This window comes from Gasterosteus aculeatus, chromosome Y, assembly GCF_964276395.1.
Source record: "Gasterosteus aculeatus chromosome Y, fGasAcu3.hap1.1, whole genome shotgun sequence".
In the NCBI taxonomy this organism is placed as follows: domain Eukaryota; kingdom Metazoa; phylum Chordata; class Actinopteri; order Perciformes; family Gasterosteidae; genus Gasterosteus; species Gasterosteus aculeatus.
This window is the reverse complement of record NC_135709.1, coordinates 7,779,450-7,792,326: the sequence shown is the minus strand read 5'-3', so window position 1 is coordinate 7,792,326 and position 12,877 is coordinate 7,779,450. Positions and strand designations below refer to the sequence as shown.

Sequence of the window (12,877 nt, the reverse complement as noted above, 5' to 3'; positions counted from 1 at the left end):
TACGAGCTGCCGCTGACACATCAGTCTCACGGTCAGACAGCTTTCATAGCTTCTTCATATAAAACGGCAAAACATTTTGGGACAAACAAAACAGCAATGCAAACGAGTGCCCCCTTGTGGCTCATGCACAACACAGATCAGCACTGTACTACACCATCACCACAACTGAGGACATAATGAACATATCCCAACAGAAGGTCTAACCGTTTCTCAAAGACTAAAACCTGGTTTATACTTCTGCGTTTTCAGAGCGACACAGACGCAAGACCCCCTTGCGTGTCCCTTGCATCGCTTTTCACACCTCTTTGCGTCCTTGCGTGTGTCAAGACATTTTTCTAGGCTTGCGTCGAAAGCGACGCAAGCAACGCAAGCCTCCACCGGGCTGCGATTGGTCCGCTAACTACGTCCTTTAAATGAAGAATGTTTACGAGAGAACGGATCAGATTGAAGAACTTTTGTTTCGGAAGAAATGCGTAAATATGACCGCTTATACAAGCCGTCATTGGTGGGTTGTATAAGCGGGTTGGATTCATGGAGGGAGATCGCCGCAAACGGCGGTTTGCCGGTCGAGAGGTGGGCAAAGTTGTGGAGGAAAATACGGGACAAATGTGTCCGCGATGAAAAGCAGCAGTGGCGATGCACGGGGCAATAAAGTCTATGATAAATAAATAAACAAATAAATAAATAGATGTGACTCTCTAGGTCGTCTTCAACAAAACACGTCACTCCGCCTGTTGTTCTGGCGGTGAATTGCTCTGCAACACACGCAGAACCATGAATTGAAACGAGTGCGTTGACGCAACGGCGCAGACGCAAACGCAGAAGAATGCGCCAGCCTTAAGGGCTAGCTAGCAAGTGGCAACCATGTTAGCTTCGAAAGTTACGGTTATCAAGTGGGACCCAGGTTAGCCTTACGTTTTATGATTGTACATTGTTTTCATCGTAAATTTAATTCCTCGCAAGTTATGGGAAGGTACACATGTTTCAACACATATTAGCACTGCTAACACATCTCACAAACAGCATCAGCTAGCATCTGGTATCTAGCACTTGTTTTAGTGTGATGCAACTGAAATTAACTTACCCATGGTAGTTGGCAACTGAACACCCGAATCTAAGCGTTGTTTGTTTGTTTTCAGCAGCAGTCTCTTTCGACTTCCGGGTCACAATCTGGGAGGAATGAGGGCGACGGGATTCACAATCTGGGAGGAATGAGGGCGGCGGGATCTCAAGCATGCGCAAAGACGCAAAGTCCAGATTCCGGATCGTAGTCGGACCGCACATAGTCGGACAAAGGTGTTTACATGAAACGGATAATTCAGTCCGACTAAGCCAGTTATTCGAATCCATGTAACCACGCTGACTGTTTCCGAGTTCGCTGGTGGAGACAACAGATGGGCACTAGGGATGGTCAAAAGGACTGACCTGGGGCCTGTTGGTTGCTGAGACCAGCGGCTCCTCAGCTGAGATGTTCTTTTTACCACAACACCATTCTTTTATTAAATACATTTGATTTTAACCTTTTGATCTGCAATGACCTCTGTCCGTCCGGCGTTTCTTCATTTTTGAATACAACAGAAACCAAACTTCACCGCCACAACGCGATGAGGGAACACATAAATAAACACTTAAAGACAGTTACTTTCTGTCATAGGGCATAGAGATGGCGGCGCGTGTAGACGCAGCGGCCACTAACGCTTCCGAAAATGCGGTGTTTTGTTTATTTAATAAGTGTTTGTCCAAAAGTTTGTCGTGTTTGTCTCGTCTGTATGCATCGGATCACAAGTACAGTCAACAGGCTCTGCTAGACATCTGCAAGAGCAAGATTAACAACGTGTTGGATACTACAACAGAGACAACCATCAAGGAGCTCGGATTACTTCGCCAGCCCGTGATTACACCAGACCCGACCCGGACCCAACTGCGGATCCGACCGGACCTGACTGCGACTACAGCCCCGATTACAAGACGTCGGAAACGGTGTGCGAGGAAGAAGAAGAGGGGCAAGCGCGGAGGTATCCGAACTAGGCTAGCGGCTAGCCCAACTCACCCAGCCATACCATCCATCATCATGGCTAACGTACGATCCTTGGACAACAAAATGGACCACATACGACTACTGAGATCAGCGAATCGGACAGTGAGTAACTGCTGTGTGCTTGTTTTCACTGAAACATGGCTAAATGACAACATCCCCGACTCTGCTGTACATCTTGAGCAGCTAACATGCTATCGAGCGGACATAGCCCACGTTAACAGAGGTAAACAACGCGGTGGAGGAGTTTGTGTTTACATACGGGATGCGTGGTGCCAGGACGCTGTGGTAGTATGCAGACATTGTTCACCACTGGCGGAGTTCATGATCATAAAGTGCCGTCCTTTCTATCTGCCGAGGGAATTTACTGCGGTCTTGCTAATAGTGGTATATATCCCTCCAACCTCCAGCAGCAGTGACAGGAATGCGGCACTTTGTGAAGTATATCATGACACCAGCGAACAACAGACAGCACACCCAGATGGAATCATTATCGTCGCCGGAGATTTTAATCATACTAATCTTAAAACTGTACTACCAAAACTCCATCAGCATGTCAATTTCCCAACAAGGGAGAAAAACACCTTGGACTTTGTCTACACCTCACACAAAGGAGCATACAAGGTCTCCCCCCTCCCCCACATCGGACTTTCCGACCACATCACTGTTATGCATACAGGCCCAGGGTGAAAGTGGAAAAACCGGTTCGGAAAGAGATTTCAGACCCCATGCAGACGGACTCTAGTTTGCCTGAACCCGGGTTCATTTTTCACACCTACCCACTTTTTAAATCACGTGCACATGAACCCAGTGAATCCAATGGACTCCGCTGTAGTACATCCCCCACGCCTGTTGGTGGCGCTTTAAGGTGCTATAGACAACTGAAGAATGCGTATAAGACATATACGCCGTATACAAACAAAAACTCCACAGAAGAAGAAAAAGAAGACGACGACTGGGTTGGATTGCATGCAATCACGTGATGCAATCACGTGGGGCAATCCGATTTGGTATGCGGATAGCGTGCAGACGAACACCAACAGCAATCGGATTTCGAGTTTACTCACTTTGGACCCCCGATTCGAGGGAGTGCGGATACAGTGCGTTTGTCTGCACGATAGGGCTATCCGAAGACGGGGTTCACCGGGTTCAGGCAAACTAGAGTCCGTCTGCACGGGGTCATAGACAATGAGGAGCTTACAGACACTGTCTGCTCTTACATCCGCAAATGCACAGTTGATGTGACCCACACAAAGACCATCATCACTCGGGCTAACAGGAAGCCATGGCTGACAGGAGCTGTCCATCGGCTGCTGAGGGCCAGAGACAAAGCCTTCAGAGCCGGGGATAGAACTGGCCTGTGAACAGCGAGAGCCAGCCTGTCCCGTGGCATCAGAAGAGTAAAACATAACAAAACAAAAAATAACCAGCCACTTCAAAGACAGCAGAGACACGCTGTGAGATGCATGTAAAATATATTATAACATTGTTTTGTGCTTAAGCCGTGTCTCAAGTGTCCTGTGTTTGACCCTGATGTGCAAAGAGCAGCATGATACAAAATGTTGCTTTGCAGCTGTGTCCTGAGAAGGGAGGGCGGTCAACTCAAGCTCATTGACGCTTCAAAACAAAGTACTTCTGTTCATGGCCTTGGTTCATATCTTATTTGGTACGAAAGTTACGGATCCACGTTTTCACCATATGTCAATTAATTATGATTTGCACCGGCCACTGAGGAGGATCTTGTGTGTGTGTGTGTGGTACCCTCAGCTTCACCTGGGTTCTTATCTCAACCTGCTTTGTAGCTTCTCGTAGCTGGCACGGAGAATGTCCTTCACATGTGTATAAAAACTCAGCGTTTTTACTGCTCGGAGACGTCATTACACCAAGCGCTGAGATACGTGCTGGTGTGTTGGACCTCCTGCTTGCAAGCAATAGAGCCAGATATCTGCGGAGAATTGCTCATGTAATCTTTTTCTCTTCTAAATAAATGTTAACTTTTTGACTTTAATTGATCAACGTGCTGCGATTCTTCTCATCAACCAACTCGGGGGGATCGGAGATCCTGACAATTTGGGGGTGAGAGGTTTTCCTGCACAGGCGAATTCGATCTAAAACGCTTACACCTGCTGAACGTACTCCCAGGTCGGCCTCAAAACAAGGTAAGCAGAAACCTGTTACATCTAATTCTGCATATTGAATAAGCTAAAGTAAGGAGTACGTTGTGGATTGGTGGTGTACGGGCCAACGCAATACTTGAGCAATTCTCTAAAAAAAAATTTTTTTTTAAAAGAATAAAAAAATTGCATCGATGGGTTGAACACCGCCGAGTGTTGGTTTGTGTACCGCCGGGTACGGGAAAAGTACTGCAGTGCTTAAGGTCTGGAATCCAAAAAAGAAGTGATTACTGTTGTTTTGTGGGTACCTGCGTGTACCAAGGGATCTAGTATCCATCATAAATCAAAGGAATCGAAGGGCGCTGAAGTTTGGCAATAGATAAATTAACTATGGTTTAGTGGATACCGGTGGGTATCGTGGGATCGAAGATCCGGAATAAATTAAGGGAATTGATTCGGAGTCAATATCCTGGTCTCTGGTTTGACAACCCCCTCAGACTCTGACGAGGGCTGATTTTGCTAGGTGTGGTGTCCTGGGGATCTGGGGACCCCCGAAAGTCTGGTCTCAGTTTTGGCAACCCCCCTCAGGACCCTGACGAGGGCTGCGTCCGCTAGGTACAGGCGCCTGGGAACTGGGGACCCCCAAAGCCCTGCGGGCTGGTCACCCAGGGTTAGAGTTCCTTAGAAAAACCATATGTTCGATTCCTAGACAAGAGCAGCCCTTGGAGAGGTGCTGGGATACAGTAAAAATAAACAGCGCGCTTTGGAGTGTGGAGGGAGAGAGAGAGAGAGGAGTGATTTAATAAATAAATGAATGTGTTGAGAAATGCACTTAAAGAAATAAGTTTTGAAGTACGTTCTAAGGAATTGAGAACGCAGGCAGACCGCAAGGTTAAAGCATAAACTTGCGGCTTTAATAATTGAGTCTGAGAGGTTAACATAAACTCACAGACGCATTGACTCCGGAAGGTTAGTATAAACTTTCGGTATAAGTTTATTCTGCGAGGCTAACATAAGCTCGCGGACACAAACATTTTCTCTGAAAGGTTAGTATAAACTATCAGAACATAGCTGTCTGCTCCGGTAAAATACATAGGAGGACGGCGGCTGGGAGCCAGCGCCGGGGTATCGATGGAAAATAATAAATGACCAACTGAGGATGTGTTGGTGGCGGTGAGCGGAGACACCACTGAGAAAAAGAAACATGATGTTGGGGATCACACGGGACACGCGGTGAGAAAGGCGTTGGTTTGGCAGATAGAGAGTCACTGACGCACATATTGTGGGAGAAGGGAGACTAGAGATTATAGACTGCTGAGAGTGTCAGCTGAAATTAGACTTAAAACCGTAGGAAAGATTGATTCACTAAAAAGAGGGGAAACAGTCATTGAAAATTAAGAGATGAGAAATAAGGAGAATTGTTGTAGGGTTTGTATTGATGTTTGTAGTTTTTTGAGTCTTTTCCTAAACTCAGAGAGAAGCTGAAAATTGTTGAGTGCTGCTTATTGAGTGTATAGTGCTTGATACACTTGATACAGTATCTTGATGATGGAAGCAAATGTCTGATCAAAGGAACATTGATAGCAAAATGTGAGAAGGTGAATGTGTGGGAAAAAAGGAAACTTCACAAAGAAATTGACAAAATAGAGGACTTGAGGTCCGTATGGTTTTCGTGTTGCATAAAAAGTAAAGCCGTAGACAAAAACAACCCAGAACGGTGTAATTCGGAAAGCCACCTCCATACGAGGGTAGGAAAAAAAAAAAAAAAGGAGAGACTGATTCTCAACCAACAAGACTGCTGCTGCAGAGCCTTTTTTTTAAGCTCTCCAAGCTATTACTACACTTTTGATTTAAAAATAGTAGAATTGTAGACATGCATTGAAGAAAGAAAAAGAAGATTTAAAGTCTTTAAAGCAACAACGGCTAGAATAAGCGTAATAAATCTCTGTTGAAGCAGCAAGGGTTTTATGGGAGTAAAAAGGTCACAGCAGTGAGAAGATGTGTGGGAGGCCAATAAGGCTGGACAAAGGTTTTATACCTCCTCACATTAAGAAGCGCACACACACATACTGTTGAATAAAGTTAATCCTGAGTGCCATCATTTCTTAGTGATATAATTAGGTTTATGCATCTTTCTTGAATACCATGATATATAAAGAATAAAGAGGATAAATGGTCCGTTTGCTTTTCAGTTTAGAAGAATAAGCTTATTACTGGGCTGTCAAAGGTCTGCCAAAAACTTTTACATGAACAAGCAGATTGTAGAGGGGATTTTATGAAATCAACTAACAGGTTGATAAGACATTGCAACTTTTAGTTCGCTGAACTACTTTCTTTTTAAGGGTAACACTTGAATCAACGATTTAAAATATGCTGAAAAATTATTAGAACAAATAGAAATAAACATGAAAACTAATTCATTCTAATTTTTATTTTTTTGGGGGAGGGGAATAACACTGCGCGCTTATTTGGACGAATATAAGGAAACATGGGTGAAACACACAGGTCATCACCCAGGCACTGCGGGAGTGCAAAGGAAATGGTTTAGACAGGCGGTACTGGAGGGCGTACCGGAGAGTGTGAAAGCTAAAATGATCACTAACCCAGACCTGCCAGGTAGTGACGTTGCTGTGTGGGAGAGACATTTGTTACAAGACGCGACAGAAGAGGCGACAGGGGAAGATAAACAGTTAAAGGAGCTGCAGGCTCAACTGCTGAAGCTCCAGCTCACCAAAGTAAGACAGGAAGTGAGCGACAAGAAGCAGAAAGCAGAAAGGGAAAGATCACATCTTCCGCCGCAAACTAAAGACACACCTCTTCAGACTCTACCTCGACTAAAGACTAACAAATTGTAGCACTTAAATTGTACTTGTAACGTCACTCATCTATAGCAAATTGTAAATTGGCTTATTTGAGGAAATTGCACTTTCTTGTTTCTTGTTCTCCTGAGTTTGTACCCTATGGTTGAATGCACTTATTGTACGTCGCTTTGGATAAAAGCGTCAGCTAAATGACATGTAATGTAATGTAATGTAATGTAATGTAATGAAAGATGAGTGATAGATGGTTGCACAGGCTGCCCCAGCTGGAGGTAACGCCCTGATTTGTATCCACTCCCACCATGGGAGGAGACGTCGTATGGGACAGCCCAAGGGGGTGGTTACAGGGGAGGCTATGGAGGTAACCGCTGGGGAGGAGCGTGTTGAGGAGGTCCATACACAGGGGGAGGAGGAAGAGGCGGACGCAGATGGGGAAGAGGTTGTTTCCACTGTGGTATGGAGGGGCACCAGGTTAAGGAGTGTCATGGTAAAGGAAGACAAGGGAGGGGTAGGTGTCCCACCCCAAGAAGCATGGGCTCCCAACGCACATGCTGCACCGCCCCCTAGAGGACAGTACCCCACACTGGAGGACTGGGGCTATGAGGCAGATGCCTCTCAGTGACACAGCCCCGGGAGAGACCCGGACAGCAGGGGCAGGGCAGACCCCATGCTGTCACTCACGGTACTACAACAACAATTGCATTTCTCGTTGACACTGGGGCCACAAACTCCACCATACAGGCAGCGGGCTCGTCTGCTATGTCCAGAGATAGCGTCTGCGTTGTGGGGTTCTCCGGGGTGTCACAGAAACTGCCTCTAACAGTCCCCCTACTGGTGAAAGTGGGAAATCGGACATTGACTCATTCTTTTGTTGTTTCATCTCAAGTTCCAGTGAATGTTATGGGAAGGGATCTTCTCATTAAGACGGGGGCTTCAATCTTGTGCAGCCCGGACGGACTAAGCGTCACCATGATGGATGGAACGGTTCTGTATTGCAATGACAATGGACAAACGAATGGTCAGTGGGTGGTGCAGCCACTGCAGCAACAACAACAATATGCTGACATTTATTGGGGCCTCTTGAAGCCTGAGTGTCCTGAAGTCCCAGGGGTTATGACTCTTTACCAAAAGTGGAAGCCTTGGATAACTCTTCTTTATCTGTATGTTTCTCCTCTAGATCCTCCTCATGTAACATTGTTTTATGATAGACAAGGGGATGAGTGCTATTGTGACGAATTCATGGAACATTTAGAAAACACGGATTGGGAGGGGACGTCCCAAAATCTCTATGTGGGCCCAGAAGGGGTAGCCTCAGCTGTCATCCTCTCCCCGATCAATCAAAATGGTGTTTAATGAATCGAGATGCAGTGCCGCATGTGTCGTTGGCTCTGCATCCCAAACATCAGGCTAAAGACCTAGGTCTAATGACGAAACTGGCGATGCTGCTAAACGACTGGGTATGCACTCAACTGCCTGATGTTTGTTTTTCTCCCTCCGCTAAAATGTACAGGATTACAGGGAAAGCAACTAACTCTGTCATTTTAACACACGAACAGGTGTCCAGAGACCACGGACGCGAAAAGACATACCATCCCTGCACAGCAACCCTTCTTGAGAAACTTCCAGACTACCTCTGGTCAGAAAGTCCGACTGACGTAGGTTTTTGTAATGCATGTAAACCAGTGACGTTTGAAGTTCATGACGGTCCTCCCATTTGGCAGCCTCTATACCCTCACAAGCCAGCCGCGGCAGAAGGGATCAAAGAAACTATCGAGGGCCTCATTAAATCAGGTGTATTGGAGCCCTCACAGTCCGCCTGGTACACACCCATTCTTCCTGTAGAAAAGACAGGGACCGGTAAATATCGCATGGCACATGACCTCAGAAAGATAAAGGACAGACTGGTAACTACAGTACCTGTCCCAAACCCGTACACTACATTTACTAGTCTGACACCACAGCAGCAATGGTTCACTTGCATTGATTTGGCGAACGTTTTTTTTTTTTTTTTTGCCTGCCGCTACACGAAGACTTGCGGGATGTGTTCTCATTCACGTATGGGAACAGACAGCTACGATATACTCGGCTACCACAAGGGTTCGCGCTTTCGCCAGGTATCTTTAACCAAGTGTTGAAACGAGCGTTAACAGGGTGCTCACTGCCAGAGGGCACGACATTGATCCAATATGTGGACGTCATCTTCCTCGCATCCACTTCAGCGGAATCCTGTTTGGAGGCAACAGACACCGTCCTACGCCGGTTGGCCGAAACAGGTTTTAAGGTCATTAAGTCTAAGTTGCAGGTCGCCAGAAGACAGGTTTCATTTTTAGGTAGAATACTGTCGGGAAGCGCCTCAGGGCTCAGTATTCTCCATCATCCACGTCCACAAAACGTAAAAGAAATGCTTTCGTTTTTGGGCCTTGCGGGGTTTAGTAGACAATTCATTCCGCGCTATTCGACTCTCACCCAAGTTCTGCGTGCAAAGGTAAACGAACAAGGGATGCGAAATCTCACTGCTAATCTCGAATGGGACCAAGGGGCGGGAGAGGCGTTTATCAAGCTAAAAACAGAACTGGCACAGGCGCAGACCTTGCAGTACCGTATTACAGCGCACCGTTTTACCTGGATGTTTCCGAAACAACATGGGTTGTTAATGGGATTTTGTTTCAGAAAAAGGGGGGTGGTAAAAGGAAGGTGCTTCTGTATAACAGTATCATGTTGGATAACATGGAAAAACAACATCATGAATGCACACAACACGCAGCAGGGGTCGCAAAGCTTGTAATGAAAATAGCACACCACTGATTGGCAATTGTTCACTGATGGCAGCTGCTTTAGACATCCACAGAAGGGGTTGCAGTCGGGATATGTGGTAGTCAGAAGCCATGGGGCAGTGACAGAGGTTCTGGAAGCAGAAAAGATTCAGGGAAGTCAGTCAGCTCAAAGAGCTGAGGTACTCGCATTGATAAGAGCATTACAGCTGGCAGAAGGGAAGGCAGTGAACATCTATACTGACTCGGCGTATGCAGTAGGAGCAGCTCATGTGGAGCTGGGACAGTGGTTTAAGAGCAGGTTTTCTGACGGCTGGAGGAAAACCGATTATACAGGAACAAGAAATGAAAGATTTGGCGGCAGCCTTGCCTCTACCGAGCACCGTGGCTATTATTAAGTGCAAAGGACACAAGAACTCCAACAGTATGGTGGCCAAGGGAAACCAGGCAGCAGACCAAGCTGCAAAACAGGCTGCAGGTTACCAAATTGGGCTCCAAATGGTAATTGCAGATGATGAGGGACAGTTGGGGCCACAACTTAATGAGGAACAAATTAAGGAAGCTCAAAAGGGGGCGTCTCTTCAGGAGAAAACGGTGTGGAAGCAAAGAGGGGCTACAGAGGTTGGAGGCTTCTGGAGGTCCCCTGATGGTCGCCCAGTAATGCCGCCGGGCATCAGAAACAAGTGTTTACAGGAGGCACATGGGATGGCTCATGTGGAGCTGAAGCACGCGTTTGGTACAGTAAATCATCCACAATCTCAAGGCAAAGTAGAATGCATGAACCAAAACTTGAAACAAAAATTGGCTCAAATCTTTGCACAGACAAATTTAACCTGGGTTCAAGCCCTCCCACTTGCGTTAATGGCCATTAGAAGCTCAGTAAATTACATTACATTACATTACAGGTCATTTAGCAGGCGCTTTTATCCAGAGCGACTTACATTACACCCATGGCTTTTTCAGATTTTTGCCTGGGGAGCAATTAGGGGTTAGGTGTCTTGCTCAGGGACACTTCGACATGGAACATGGGGCAGCCTGGACTCGAACCACCAACCTTGTGCTTCCCAGCACACCTTCTCTAACCCCTGCGCCACGACGACCCGAAATCAAGGTAATCAAGGTAAATCAAGGTACAGGTTTCAACCCGTACGAACTGACCACCGGGAGACAGTTCCCTGGACCCATTGCTGGCCAGAAGCTTAGGCCCAACCCAGAAGCTCAGGTAAGTATGCATGTCGTATAACGATCTACGAGCTCTTGTTTCAGATTTTGCGGACCAGGTGCGAGACAAAATCAGAACGCCCACAACCCCCACACGGAAGCCTGGGTCCTCCTGAGGGTCATTAAGAGAAAGTGGTCGGAGCCGCGGTGGACAGGACCATACCAGGTGGAGGAGAGAACCTCACATGCAGCGAGGCTGAGAGGGAAAGGTGATACCTGGTACCACTGGAGCCAGTGTGCCACTGCAGAGGAACCAGCTCGCACTCTCCAGGACGTCCTGAAGGATCAGGAGGAAGAGGCGGCAACGGGCACCGGAGGGTCCCCAAACGCACTCAACGGGCAGTTGACCGACAGACACCCAGAGCATGGTGATCTGTGTCGACTGTCTACAACCAAGAAGACCAAGAATAAGTGTATAACTATCCCCTCCTCTGTTCTATCTTTCTCAATTCTCCGCATTAGTTTAGCAAAAAAAACAAGAACAAGACACAATCCTGTTATCGGCCTGGAAAGGAGGCAAGATGAGGAGGCTGATCCAGCTGACGTCCTCCAGTAGCTGGGGTGATCTCTGAAGAGATCAAAAGGGGGAATTGTAAGATGCATGTAGTGGTAAAATATATTATAACATTGTTTTGTGCTAAAGCCGTGTCTCAAGTGTCCTGTGTTTGACCCTGATGTGCAAAGAGCAGCATGATACAAAATGTTGCTTTGCAGCTGTGTCCTGAGAAGGGAGGGCGGTCAACTCAAGCTCATAGACGCTTCAAAACAAAGGACTTCCGTTCATGGCCTTGGTTCATATCTTATTTGGTACGAAAGTTCCGGATCCACGTTTTCACCATATGTCAATTAATTATGATTTGCACCGGCCACTGAGGAGGATCTTGTGTGTGTGTGTGCTACCCTCAGCTTCACCTGGGTTCTTATCTCAACCTGCTTTGTAGCTTCTCGTAGCTGGCACGGAGAATGTCCTTCACATGTGTATAAAAACTCAGCGTTTTTACTGCTCGGAGACGTCATTACACCGAGCGCTGAGATACGTGCTGGTGTATTGGACCTCCTGCTTGCAAGCAATAGTTAGAGCCAGATATCTGCAGAGAATTGCTCATGTAATCTCTTTCTCTTCTAAATAAATGTTAACTTTTTGACTTTAATTGATCAACGTGCTGCGATTCTTCTCATCAACCAACTCGGGGGGATCGGAGATCCTGACAACGCGCAGCCTGTGGCAGGGCATCCAGTCCATAACGGACTACAAGCCTGCATCACAGACCTGCGACGACAACATCTCTCTGCTCAACAACCTCAACAGCTTCTTTGCACGTTTCGAAGCAACAAATCACACAAGCCCACAGAAAACTCCACCTCCCCCACCCCCCACGACCAGGCCCTGTGCCTGTCTGCTGCAAGTGTGAAGAGGGCACTCTCCACTATCAACCCCCGAAAAGCAACAGGCCCTGACAACATTCCAGGCCGTGTACTGAGGGACTGCGCAGAGGAGCTTAAGGATATCCTCACGGATATCTTCAACACTTCTCTGTGTCAAGTTGCTGTTCCATCACATTTCAAGACCTCCATCATCATACCTGTGCCAAAGAAACCGGCCCCATCCTGCTTCAATGACTATCGCCCTGTGGCACTGACCCCCATCATAATGAAGTGCTTTGAACGGCTAGTCATGTCTCACATCAAGTCCATCCTCCCCCCCACCCTGGACCCCTTTCAGTTCACATACCGGGCCAAACGTTCCACAGAGGACGCAATCTTCTCTGCTCTCCACCCAGCCCTCACCCACCTGGAAAAAGCAGACTCACATGTGAGAATGCTTTTCATAGATTTTAGTTCAGCTTTTAACACTATAATCCCACAACAACTCATCTGTAAACTAGACCGGCTGGGGCTCAACACTTCCCTTTGCAA

General features: G+C 46.9%; 1 long non-coding RNA gene across 1 annotated transcript; it reads left to right on the top strand.

The window, feature by feature from the left end:
• The first annotated feature begins 1,696 nt into the window (after positions 1-1,696).
• LOC144390970 (uncharacterized) lies at positions 1,697-12,115 on the top strand. Its single transcript, XR_013454818.1, has 2 exons — positions 1,697-4,628; positions 4,719-12,115. It is a non-coding gene; the product is annotated as an uncharacterized LOC144390970 (long non-coding RNA).
• The last annotated feature ends 762 nt before the right edge of the window (positions 12,116-12,877 follow it).